The sequence below is a fragment of the Adiantum capillus-veneris genome, chromosome 7, assembly GCF_014529385.1.
Source record: "Adiantum capillus-veneris isolate H3 chromosome 7, ASM1452938v2, whole genome shotgun sequence".
Classification (NCBI taxonomy): Eukaryota; Viridiplantae; Streptophyta; class Polypodiopsida; order Polypodiales; family Pteridaceae; genus Adiantum; species Adiantum capillus-veneris.
Window position 1 is genome coordinate 15103844 of NC_140937.1, and position 14124 is coordinate 15117967.

General features: G+C 44.6%; 1 protein-coding gene across 1 annotated transcript in view; it reads left to right on the top strand.

The window, feature by feature from the left end:
• Positions 1-14124, top strand: part of CHR18 (chromatin remodeling factor18) — a 108853-nt gene that overhangs the window by 44170 nt on the left and 50559 nt on the right. The gene's annotated exons all lie outside the window — the stretch shown is intronic.

Below are 14124 nucleotides of genomic sequence, written 5' to 3' on the forward strand. Positions count from 1 at the left end.
GCATCTCTCAAGAATCTTATAGCATATTCCACTGGTAGATATCTTCCACATTGACAAACATATGGACTGATAGCACATTTTATCGACTACCTCTGCATGCCTCACTAACCCCATATAATGGCCCCAACACTTAATATTTTTGCCTATCTTTGTCTACACATTCTCACCACATAATAACCACCAAAAATTGTCTTTTAGGGCTTTTGGCACATGATGATTTGGCTAATAATGATGATCCTATGCTTGCACAAAAACTCTACAATCCAATGGTATGAAGGTCTAAATTAAGCCTAGTTATTCTTTCTTCTAGTCTCCAATCTTGTCTAGCATTAATAATTTTTCTATATTAGTTTGCTCCTTATGCCCACCCTTGCATTATTAAGCTACATTTTGAGCTCCTGTCATTATCTTGTTCTTCCCTCTCTCAATACTTTCTAAAGTTATGGTGCACTCCCTCTTTTGTAGTTGCATTAATCTTTTGAGCTTTGAGAATAGAATCTTTTATGATCTCTTTAGTTGCATTTATGGTTATGGTTTGCCTCTTCTAGGTTGGTATGTAGTAGATTCTAATTTTGGTATATGGCTTACATTAGGATTTAAAACTTGCTCTTTTGTCGTTTGCTTGTGTTGTCTTATTGAGTCTGAAATGTAGCATTTAAGTCCTTTTTTGGCACATAATTTCTATCAATTTTTTGAATTTCCCTATGGGCTACATCTCACCTATCAATGGGTACGATATACAAAAGAGGGGGGACTCTTTCAAAATGAATGACCGATGTACAAGTGCTAAATCACAAAATGGGAGGTGGGAAGAGCCACATAGGTGGCATGTAGTGCTAGTGAATGATTCATCATGGAAAAAGTTCCTGGCCGCCAAAACTAACTGAAAGCGTGTAGCCATTTCTTTGATGCGCCAGAACTAACTGAAAGCGTGTCGCCATTTCTTTGGCTCGAGATTGTGAAGCCAAAAGCAAATGGACAAGTTCGCTAGAGGACAAAGGCAAAGGCAAGCTTGACAAGGATAGCACTTCCAATACTTACATAGATGCCGCGGTACCCACTAGGTCCAACAACAGTTGCTATAAATGTGACATGACGGGCTCGGGAGTTTGAAGCCAAAGACAAAATCAGGAACTCACAAGAAGACAAAGACAAAGGCAAGCTGGACAGAGATGACTGTAATAAAGATTTGACAGAGGAGATCGGCATGGCACACATGGTGGTGACCATAGTGGCCACGGCATCAGATTTCTAGTCATGGAGACCATGCCGCCACCAGCTTCAGCCAGAGAGAGGCTTGTGAGTGGCAGAGAGGGGCAAATAGTGCTCCATACAATCAATTTGGACCCTTGTGTTGGAGTTCAAGTTATCAGTGGTTGAACCTGTAGGTCGAAGTTCAAGGCACATGCATCTGGCAGGGAACCAATCAGATGTATCTGAAACACTATGGTTAAGTGCACCAATCCATTGTTGTTGGTTGGATCATGGACATGACGTGTTCCATAGTTCATTATCTTGGAGTATTATATTTTGGACGTGATGTGTTCAGAGTTCACGAATGGGGATTCTTGGGCGTAGTGTGCACAAGAAGATTTAGAAATTTTCTCATGTAGGAAAACGGAGTCTTTCTCAGTGTTTTTCATACAATGCATAACATCATGAGCTTCTGCTCGAGAGGCACCGGATACCTAGCTAGGTATGCAGCGCCTCCCTCACAGAAGCTCATGATGTTGAGGTAAGTCACAATGTGGGAAATATTGTGAGAATTTGTCCAAAACTTCCTGTGGTGGTCTACAGTTCAAATTTTGTAAAAGGCAACGGATGCTCAAGATGGCATTCTTCTAAGGAACAAAGTTGAGGGTAGCAAATCTGAGCCTTCTACTAGTGTGTCCATGGTAGCTTCTTCATCGACTTGGTCTCACTATTGATGTCCACTATGAGCTGCAGAGAGGGTGTTATGAGTTTTGGCATCTCCAGTGAACTGCCCAATGTGGTCCCATTATTTATTCTGGCTTTTAGGTATTTACTTTACTTATTTGTCAAAGTCCACTATGAGCTGCAGAGAGGGTGTTAAGAGTTTTGGCATCTCAAGTGAACTGCCCAATGTGGTCCCATTATTTATTCTGGCTTTTAGGTATTTACTTTACTTATTTGTCAAAGTCTGGGTAGGGCAATTTAGTGAGGTTGCGATATATATTATAAGCAATCCCTTGCCTCCATTGTATACACGTTCAGTTATTCATTGCCAAGGTTGATTGGTTCATGAGGCCCTCTCTCTCTCTCTCTCTCTCTCTCTCTCTCTCTCTCTCTCTCTCTCTCTCTCCCCTGCTTCGGCATCGTCGACTTTGACAGGAACACGGTACACTAGCCAGTCTTCTAGTCGTTAGTCTATTCCAGAAACATGTACTTTCTTTACTGCTGTAAGGGTAAGGAAAGCCATTGACAAGATGAAGACAAGAAGAGCACAGGATCATGATGGTCTGGTAGCAGAGCACTTTATCCATGCTAGAGATATGCTTGCAGAGCCTCTTGCTATGATGTTTAATAGAGCCATGTATGCGGGTTTCCCTGAGACTTGGAGTATGTCCACTATTGCCTATCTTCAAGTCGGGAGATCCTATGCTTCTCGGGAATTACCGAACCATCATGGTTGGTCACACTTTGGCTAGGCTATATGCATCAATTCTTGAGCATGAGTTAAGTGGATGGGCAGAGAGAGAGGGCATACGGGCAGTAGAACAGGTAGGTTTCAGGAGAGGTTTCTCCACTCTTGACCAGATTTTGACACTTAGAGCCATTATTGAGGAGGGTAGACACCATGGCAGGAGGATATATTGTAGCTTTGTGGATTTCCGCAAAGCCTTTGATACAATGCCACGAGCTAGAGTCGTATACAGATTGCAAGACATGGGGGTGCCCACAGAGCTGATCTAGGGGATCTTAGCTTTATATACGACAGTGGTAGGACAGGTACACACTACTCAAGGCATGTCCGACATGGTTCACTCCACCACTGGGGTGAAGCAGGGTTGTCCCCTATCTCTGACTCTCTTTGGGATATATGTAGATGAGTTTTCAGATTATGTACATACAGAGGGTGATAGAGGTGCTCAGCTTGCAGGGACGTGGATTCCGTTGCTATTATATGCTGATGATATTGTGTTGATCTCCGACTCTCCAGAAGGGATGCAACGTCATTTGGATGCACTGCGTGTATTTGCACAGGACAGTGGATTATCTGTGAACCTTGGTAAGACCAAGGTAATGGTGTTTTAACACCACGGCGCAGTGGGTAAGGAGGTCCGCCCCCACTTTTACATATGGTCGAGAGAGTGTGGAGTATGCAGATACATACACTTATCTTGGGGCAGTTTTCAAGGGCCAAATAGAGCCAGAGACAGAGCTACATTACATTTGTCACTGCCAAGTATACTATGAGATACGAGGCCACTTTCACTGTCTATTCAGAGAGGGTTTTGGGCCACTTTCTTTAGTCATGAGATACCAGGATCAAAGATGCCTTGGATTATACTTACTGGAGATTCGCAAACACAGAGAGGACCTCTTGAAGAGGGGCACAATGAGAGAGATCCAGCGACAGCGGAAGATCATAGTTTTCTTTCAGTCACAGGAGGAGTTCGAGCAGCCCCCACAACATAACAACACCAGAGGTACCAGAGGCATACTGCCTGATCGGGCGATAAGAGTTGGGGCGGTCGTGTCGCCCATGGATGAGAGGGCCCTCTCGATATCGACGCAGACTGCGACAGAGGATCCATACCATACTGGCGCGACATAGGAGCCGTCCCGGATACTGATGTATATGTATATGATGCTTCAATTGTCAGAGAGCTCCATTGTATCAGCTCACCCTTTGTCTTCCCTTTGTATCAACTTTCACCCCACCCCTACCCACTATTTTCTTTTCAGTTCTTTGTACTTTTTGTACACAGATCTGGTATTAGATTCACTACATGTAACCTTTGGTCTCGTAGGTCATTTTGGCCTTTTGAAGACGTTAATATTACATTTCATTTCATTTCATCTCTCTCTCTCTCTCTCTCTCTCTCTCTCTCTCTCTCTCTCTCTCTCTCTCTCGTGATCTAGCTATCCCAGCTAGTTGCTTAGTTCACACCTAGTAGTTTAGGATTCCATAGTATTTTATTGTGACATTTGTCATTTCATTTTTGTCATTGTTGTCATCTTGTTACTCTGACTGTGACTTTGTATCAGATCCACCACATTGTAACTTTCTGGTCTCATAGGTCACTTTGGCCTTTTGAAGACGTTAATATAACATTTCATTTCATTTCATTTCTCTCTCTCTCGCGACAGTGACAGATTACAGATTTCTTTCAGTCATAGACAGAGGAGTTCGAGCAACCCCCACAGTATAGGAGCACCAAAGGCGCCAGAGGCATACTGCTTGATCGGACAATAGAGTTGGGCGGTCTGTAACAAACTTGGACACCCCAAGTCTAGATTCTACCGCGACACAGCAGAAATTCGCTTGAAAAACAGTTCACAAAAGACGACACGGCCCGGCGTAGTTCCATCCTAGAGGTATTGGCCCCAAAGACTGGTGCCCCTTTCGGTATTTCTTTTTATAGTAATCTGTATGCAAAGTACAAGAGAGTTCGTGGGTACTCACTCTCAGACTCCGCGTCCAGATGCCTGATGAGTGAGTTCCAAAAGGACTTATTTATTCTTACAAGGGATGCCCAAAAGCAGAGCCTTAAAATCAGTTTAAACTCAAAAGCTTCTCAAACTCAAAAGCTGTCAAAATCTACCAACGCAATTTCCATACGGCCTGAGCGGAAATCGCGGAATTTCGTATGCTGCTACGTTAGCATGTCAGCGGAATTTGCAGAAATCGGTATGGCACTGCCACGTCAGCCTGTTCGCGCATTTCACGGGACTGTACTGCTGTCACGTGGCATTTCTGCCGCCAGGGGGTGTGTGTCTGGGGGCCTGCCATGTCACCTGCTTGTGACATACCCCCCTCTTGATTTTTTATTTTTTTTGGTTTTACAACAGCGAACACGTGCGAACTTATCTCTTTGCTTTTCGCTATTCTTAGCTTGTGCTTTTGGCTCTTGAGAGCCTATGTAAAGGCCCCTCTTTCCTCACTTTCTGGACACACAGAGAAGTTCTCAGAAGCGGAAGCTCTCTTGCCATAACACCGGAGTTACCTTCTCTCCCTCAACCTCTCACCATTAACCAATCTCCATCTCTACCACCATCGTGTTGTCCCTCTCGCGGCGCGATTCGGATATGATGATATACGCTTTTTAAATCAATCTTGCTGAACAAGAGGATCACTTGTTAGGGAATAAAGGCCTAAGTGCCTTGTACTAATTAACTTATAAGTTAAAAGACTTATAAGTGAGGGGGCCCAAGTGTGAATGGCCCCCTAGTCACTTAATCATATACTCAAAGGTCAAGCCCAAATGTCAACTATCGTGACCTCTCTCCCAAAAACTTCTACGAGTTCTCTCTCTCTCTCTCACGTATTTTCTCTGCGTGTGCTTCTTCTGCGCCACTCTCCTCTTCTCCTTCACTCTCATTGCATAGAGTAGCAAGTGGGCTCTCTCTCCTGCTCCCCCACACATGGTATCAGAGCTTTAGGGTTTCCAAGAGAGCCATTTTCGCAACACAGATCAGAATTCTGTTCTTGCTCGCTGCGGGAAGGATATTCAACCGTTTTCGATCAACTCTGTCGCGAAGGGATCCTCTCACCGTGTAGAATCGACCTCCGGTGACAATTTTCCCAAAATTAGGGTTTCAAAAACTGGCGAACAGCAGCCTATTTCTGCTGAAATTGACCAATTTCGGGGTCAATTTGATTCAATTTCATTAGGGCAAGTCTCACAGGTCAATCTTACAGGTGTTTCCACCAACGAGGTTCTGAAAATTCAGCAAAACAGGTGTTTACAGGTCTGATTTTTGCCCTAAAACAGGGAATTTCAGCAAGCAAATGATGTATACACCTTGTGGAAACCTTTGGTAAGGGTTTGGCAGTGAATGTACGCCGTTTTGGGGTGATTTCGCGTGAAATTTGCTCACTGTTTTTCTGTAACAGCAAGCTGTTTTTGCCCGATTGCGCACATTTGGGCGTGTTTAGGTCGGCAAAACAGGGTTTCAGTGTTTGCAATCACTCAGAATGGCTTCTAGCAGTGAAAGTGGCAATTTGTTGCACATTCGCAAGCTTGAAGGGGCCCATAACTTTGCTATATGGAAGAAGCAATGTTATAATGTGATGTTGCAGAAGAAACAGGCGAAACCTATTAAGTTACAGGGTGTGAAACCGGATAATATGGAGGTTGAAGAATGGGAAGAAGTGGACGAGTTGGCTCGCTCCACGATCATGCTTTCTGTGTCTGACAATTTACTCTTCAATGTAGAGAATGAGCAGACAGCATGGGACATGTGGAAGCGTTTAGACGAGTTGTATGCACAGCAGAGTGCTGCCAGTAAAGTGTATTGGCTTAAGAAGCTTATGGATCTCCGCATGAAGGAGGGCACGCACATGTCAGTGCACCTCAATGAATTCAATTCTATTTTCAGCCAACTGACAGAGCTGAAATTCACGATTGATGAGGAGTTCAAAGCTACTTTTCTGCTATGCACATTGCCCGAGAGTTGGGATGTATTCCGGACAGCTCTTAGTAACTCAAGTGCGTCACTTAAGTATGCAGATGTAGAGAGTTCTCTCTTGATGGAAGAGATGAACAGGAAGAACACCATAGGTGGGTCTTCTAATGCATTGCACTTGAGAGGCAGGTCTCAACAGAGGGAGAAATCTGACAGTAAGGACAGGGCACGCAACAAATCTCGTAGGAAAGATGTTGTGTGTCATCATTGTGGAAAGAAAGGGCATTATAAACGGGAATGCTATGAGTGGAAGAAAGAGAAGAACAAGGGTGCTGAAACTGATGCAAAGGACAAGGGAAATGCCAAGAAGAGCACTGTGTTGATTGAGGAAATCAATGTTGCTAGTAGTTGTGACAGTGACAGCAGCACTGATGTACTCAATGCCTCTTCTGTGGATGCACATACCCTTGCTATGGGTTTTGATGTGGACATGCATACTTGGATTCTTGATTCAGGTGCCTCCTTTCATGTAACACCTCATAGGGATTGGTTTACACAGTACTCAGGTGAGGTGCAGGGCACTGTTTATTTGGGAGACAACTATGCATGTGGCAGTGTCCAGTTTTCCTTTGCTGATGGTATGACTTTTGTTTTGCACAAAGTGCGCCATGTGCCACAACTCAAGAAGAGTTTGATTAGTACAGGGCAGCTAGATGATGCAGGCTATCACACCACTTTTGGTGATAGCAAGTGGAAAATTTGTAAAGGGGCCCGGATTGTAGCCAAGGGTTGTAAATCGGACACTTTGTATCCTTTGCATGTATCTAGTGTGCGTGACCATGTTGTCGCCGTAACCGAGCAGCCAAGTGTTTCTTTGTGGCATGGCCGGTTGGGACACGAGTAAAAGAGGAATGGAAACTCTGTCTCGTTGTGGTTATTTGCCGTGTTTGAGGTATGTTGATTTTTCTCATTGTGAGCACTGTATTTATGGTAAGCACAGTCAAACACCGCACAAAAGGTCTCTTTCTTTGAAGTCTGACAGGTTAGACTTAGTGCATTCCGATGTATGTGAAATGCCACAGTTGTCCTTAGGGGGAAAGAAATATTTTGTCTCGTTTATCGATGATGCTACACGGAAGGTGTGGGTGTATCCAATACGTGCTAAAAGCGATGTTTTGGATACTTTCAAGAAGTTTCTTGCGTTTGTTGAGAATCAAACTGACAAGAAGCTTAGGTCTTTGCGCTCAGACAATGGGGGGGAGTATGTATCAAAAGCATTTATTGACTTTTGTGCTACTAAAGGTATTAAAAGAGAGCTCACGGCTCCTTTTAATCCCTCTCAGAATGGAGTTGCAGAGAGGTTGAACCGGACTATCCAAGAGAAAGTTCGGAGTATGCTGTCACATGCTGCATTACCTCATGGTTTTTGGGTAGAAGCTGTGCAAACAGCTATTCACTTGATTAATCGCTCACCCAGCAAGGCTTTGGGTGGAAAGGTGCCTGAGGAGGTGTGGTATGGCAAGCCACCCTCATATGCATATTTAAGAGTGTTTGGTTGTGAGGCCTATGTTCACATCCGGAGTGAACTGCGCACCAAACTAGAACCAAAGTCTCATAAATGCATTTTCCTAGGATATGGTGAGGATGGTGAAATGGGGTATAGATTATGGGATCCCGCATTACGGAAAATCATACGCAGCAATGATGTCATCTTCAATGAGAATTGCATGCACAAATAGCCCACAAAGGTCGAGGAAGTGCGCCGGGTTGTTTTTCGTGAAGATGTTACATACGGACAGCCAAGAAGGCCCAACGTTCAGCAGCCTTTACATGCTGAAAATGGTGCTGAAAATGAGCCATTAGCTGCTGAAAATCAGCCCCAACAAGTTGCCATTGATGCACCACAGGTAGGGGAACAGGTTGATGCTCCTAGACCGCCCGTTGTTGCGATGCAACCGGCTGAACAGCCTGCTGTTTTTGATGATTTACAGGCTGAAAATCCACCTGTTATGGATCATTGGGTGCGTAGGTCTACTCGGGTGACAAGGCCCCCCGATAGATATGAACCGTCTTTGGACTATGTCATGCTTACTGATTGTGGTGAGCCGTCTTGCTATAAAGAGGCTATGCAACGGGAAGACAGTAAGAAATGGTTCAAAGCAATGGTTTCGGAAATGCAGTCTTTGGAGAAAAACCATACATGGGACTTGGTTGATTTGCCTAAAGGGCATAAGGCTCTGCCATGTAAATGGGTTTACAAGACCAAGGTCACATCTGATGCTTCTTCTAAGTACAAGGCACGTTTGGTTGCTAAAGGGTACAAGCAAAAGCATGGTGTTGATTTTGATGAGATTTTTTCTCTTGTTGTAAAGCTTGCCACATTACGTCTTGTTTTAGGCCTGGTTGCTTCTGAAGATATGGAGTTAAAGCAAATGAATGTCAAAACAACGTTTTTGCATGGCGATTTGCTTGAGATGATCTATATGATGCAGCCAGAAGGTTTTGTGTCAAAGGGGCAAGAGAAGAAAGTATGTAGACTCTTGAAGAGCTTGTATGGTTTGAAACAGTCTCCCCATGCATGGTATCACAAGTTTGATACATTCATGAGGTCTCAAGGATACAAAAGAAGTAATTCTTATCACTGTTTGTATATCAAAACGGCAAGTGATGGATCTCTTCTATTGCTGATTTTGTATGTTGATGACATGCTTATTGCGGGTAAAAATGTCACGGAGTTGGATGCATTACAGCAAAGCTTAAAGAATCGCTTTGACATGAAGGATCTTGGTGATGCTAATCATATTTTGGGCATGCGTATCTCTCGAGATAGACCCAACAGGCGTCTGTATCTATCTCAACGAGATTATGTTAATAAGGTGCTACATCGTTTTCATATGGATGGGGGAAAGGCACTTGGTACTTCGCTGCCTCCATATGTAAAACTGACTGCACATGACTGCCCAAACACAGATGATATGCTGGCTGAAATGGCCAAGATTCCTTATGCATCAGCCGTTGGCAGTTTGATGTATGCTATGGTTGCTACACGTCCGGACATTGCATTTGCGGTGGGAGTGGTAAGCAGGTACATGAGCAATCCTGGCAAAAAGCATTGGGAAGCAGTGAAGTGTATCTTGAGATACTTGAAAGGCACTAAAGACTTGTGCATTTGTTTTGGGAAGAGTGAGACATCTGTGCATGGCTTTACAGATGCAGATTTTGCTGGACATCCAGATTGCAGGAAGTCTACCTCTGGATATGTGTTTACATTCACAGGAGGTGCAGTTTCTTGGATTTCTAGACTGCAAAAATGTGTTTCTTTGTCTACCACTGAGGCTGAGTATGTGACTGCCACCGAGGTATGCAAAGAAGCTTTGTGGCTCATGCGTTTGGTAGAAGAGCTTGGCATTAAGTCACCGGTTCCTGTGCTACACTGTGATAGTCAGAGTGCTATTATGCTTGCAAGGAATCCTGTTTTTCATGCCAAGACAAAGCACATAGAGATGAAGTATCATTTTATCAGGAGTGTGCTTGATGACAAGAGCATTACACTTGTCAAGGTGCACACAGATGACAATCCTGCAGATCTTTTGACCAAGAGTCTTCCAGCAGAGCGGTTTGCATATTGCCTTCAGATGATGGGTGTTGGATGAGTAAGTGCATGATCAGCTGATGTATCATAGTTAGCTGATTCTTTGATATCCCAAGGTACATTGCCTTTAGGTGGGAGGTTGTTAGGGAATAAAGGCCTAAGTGCCTTGTACTAATTAACTTATAAGTTAAAAGACTTATAAGTGAGGGGGCCCAAGTGTGAATGGCTCCCTAGTCACTTAATCATATACTCAAAGGTCAAGCCCAAATGTCAACTATCGTGACCTCTCTCCCAAAAACTTCTACGAGTTCTCTCTCTCTCTCACGTATTTTCTCTTCGTGTGCTTCTTCTGCGCCACTCTCCTCTTCTCCTTCACTCTCATTGCATAGAGTGGCAAGTGGGCTCTCTCTCCTGCTCCCCCACATCACTGAGGTCGGTCAAGAATATTATCGATCCTTGAAATTGGAAATCTGTTCTTGATGGTGATTTATTGAGAGCTCTGTAATCAATGCACATTCTCCAAGATCCATCTTTCTTTAAAACCAACACCACCGAAGAGCAGCAGGGTGAAGTACTCGGCTAGATAAGACCTTTTCAGAAGGTCGTTCATTTGGTTTATGCTCTCTTCATTCTGGGCTCGGCTAACACGATAAAGTGGCCGGTTCGGTGGTGTGCTTCCAGGAGTTAGATCAATGGTGTGATCCTCAGGACGAGATGGGGGCAACTCGCCTGACAGGCCCTTAGAGAAACAATCAGCATGTGTGTGGAGAAAATCTTGGCGTTCTTTATCAAGTTCTGATATGGTCGTTCTGTGTTCATAATTTAACTCTTTCAAGTAGATCGAGTAAACAAAGAGATTGGATTTCCTTAATTTGGAAATGGCCGAAGCCGATACAATAGGGACGGACTTGCCCTTCAGTTTTGCATCAAGTACAATTTTTCGGCCCTTTTCATTCGTCAACGTTGCTTTCTTTGCGCGATAATGGACCATGGCGTTGTTCTTATGGTACCAAGGGACTCCTAGGAGGAAGTCACAACCTATTAAGGGCATTATGTAAAATTCCTCATGCCCTAAATATCCTTGACAATGCAACCGAAGTTTGCCAATGACAGCTGTAATGGCTATGTCCCGTCTGGGTGCCGCTAGAACTGCCTTTGTTGATGGTCCCATCCTGTCGGGTGTAATCTTGAGCCGCGCCGCCAATTCAGGTGAAATGAAGTTGACCTTGGTTCCTCCATCAAAGAAAATCAGGGCTTACGTATCTTTCACTTAGCCCCAAGCTCGGCAAAGTTCTGTGCTTTCATCAATCAGGCTTGGGTCAGTATACATACAATCTGGTACCAATCCTGCTTTCTTCTTGCCTTTTCTGCCACGTTCCTCTGTTGCTCTAGAACTCTCTGGCCTGTCTTCGGTCTGTTCTTGCTATGCCTTTTTAGGGCACTTTGCGGAGATGTGCCCATGTTCCTCGCAACCAAAACACTTGCCCTCTCTGATATAATTGACCTCTCTCGAAGAGTGAGCCGGGGTTGTGTATCCTTATCCTTCTTTTCTTGGGAACTCTTTTTCTTTCTACTTTCATTGTTGGACATCTGTCGGGTTCTCTGAGTGAGAATCTCATTAGTGGGGTAAGTTAAATTTCCCGAATGTATCGAGAAACCCTATTTCGCATGACCCGTTAATTCTTGAATAGAATTTGACTTTTGTTCCAAGCAGTAGTCCCGGATCTCTGTAGGGAGTCCGCAACAAAACCGCTCAATCTGTTCATGAAAAGAGACGACCTTAAATGAAGAGGTTGGTAGAAAAGAGTCCCAAAATCTCTCGCAATAAGTTTCCAAAGAATCTCCCTTGGTCATCCGAAGATGGTTCCAAGCGGTTTGTATATCCCGTTCGTACTCGCGGTGAGCCAAGAAGAAATAAAGAGCCCCTTGAATTTCAACCACTTGACTGGAGCTTCTTTCCTCAGAAGAAGGGTGGACCACCATGTTCGAGCATTTCCTTTGAAGAAAGATGTAGCCCTCCTAATCTTGGAGTACTCTGAGTAGTGCCCTCCAGAGAAGGCTATGTCAAACTGCTGGATGAAGGCCAAAGCCCTCGGAGCATCTCGGAACCTAGAAAAGGATTCGAATTTAATTGAATGTCCACCTTCTTTGAATTCTTTTGCTGTCTCGCTTTTGTCTTTGAGGAAGTCATATTGGTTGGCTCTGTAAAAATGCTTCTTCTTTGCATAAAACATATGGTCATCGAAGTCCGAACTGTCAGAGGATGACTCCTCTGTAGAGCTATCAAAAACCGGGCGGAATCTTGGTTTCTTTGCCTTTTTCTTGCCCTTTCCGAAGCTTTGCTTTTTGCTTCGCTTTTTGTCTTTTCTGTCCTCCTCACTCGAGTCAGAAGAGCTAGAAGAACTGTTAGAAGAAGAGGAAGAAGAAGAAGTGGGTAGTCCTTCAAATCGTACACGCTTCTTCTGCTTTCTTGCAGATGCAAAAGAAGATTGACGGCCCAAATAACCAGGGTAGTCAGTCCCCTTTTTGCGCTTTTTCACTTGCTTTTTGGATTGATTGTTTGCATTCAAAAGCTGACTGATCTTAGTCTGAACCACCTTGTTATGTCCTGCTCACAGGAGAGGGGATCTAGCCAGATGCCATCGGGATGGGCGTCCAGTGTCCGGGCGGACGTAGTGTGAACACGGCGAGTGTGGCCAGCCATTATTATAAAAGGGAGGCCAAGGCCTCATTTGCAGTTATCGACCCCCATTGGCAGAGTGCCAGTGGTTAGCCCGCGAGGCTAGGAGTGCGCGAGGTCACCTCGAGGAGGTGAGGCCGGGTGGTATGGGACGCCAGGTCTTACAGGTGCACGCCTACGTCCTCGGACGCTGACCCCAGCATGGGGGAGCTGCCGGATGGTGGCTATGATCGGGTGGTTCGTCCGCGTGTCTGTATAGCCGGGAGATCCACTCTCCCTGTTCGTTTCATGGTATCAGAGCCGGCTTGGCTGCACGAAGGACCGTGTGCACACCTACGGGCTGGTTAGAGTCTAATAATTACCATTTCATTCAATTATTGATGCGTCATGTCTGGCAGTGTCCAATTCTTCTGAGTCTCCAATTCTTCTCTCCATGCGTCATGTCTGGCAGTGGGGTTAGCGTTCGATTTTTTATCACGCTACATTTCAGTTGATTTTTTTTGAGTTAACTGCCTTAATTTAAGTGCCCAATTTTAAATGGCCTGGACAGTTAAAAAAAAAAAGGTTTGAAACCTGTCATTTATTAAACAACTCACTTATAGAGACTTGCAGAAACTTACAAAGAACTTCATTTTTAGCTCTTTTGCTCCTCTCTCAAGCCTGCTCTCTCCCACCTGCTCGTGCTCTCGCGCTTCTGCCATCACCTGCTCGCCTTTGGACGCTCACGCCGACGCGAAGAGCTCCTCCAAGTTCAACTTTTCGTGACCGAAAAGTGTAGAAAAGGCCTAGTTTCGCATGAAACTTCCAGTTTTTTCACGCACTTTGCCATGGATTCCTCCAGCTCGGTTGTGCAGCGTGACGACGCGCCAGGTAATGTTCAAATTTCCATTCACGCATGCTTTCTACACACGGATTACAAGTACTTTCCAGAGCTTCGATCAGCGTGTTGCCGCTCTGGAAAACGCGAACGTTTAGACGAACCTTCGCTTGGCCTCTCTCAAAGGGGTTGTGCAAGGGCTCAGTTCCTAACTCTCTACTCAGTTCCTAACTCTCTACTCTTGAAAATATGGCTAAGTCGACGATTGCGTGTATTTTCGAGGGCGAAACCCATCTCCAGCAATTGCAAATGCAGATTGCTGCTTTTGGGCGTTCACAAGGTGGTCCGGTTGCCACAATTCCGTATAGAACTACAAATTTCTCAAGGGAAGAGAAGGAGTGTATGGAATTGGCCGTAAATAACTGGCTGCATCAATGGGCC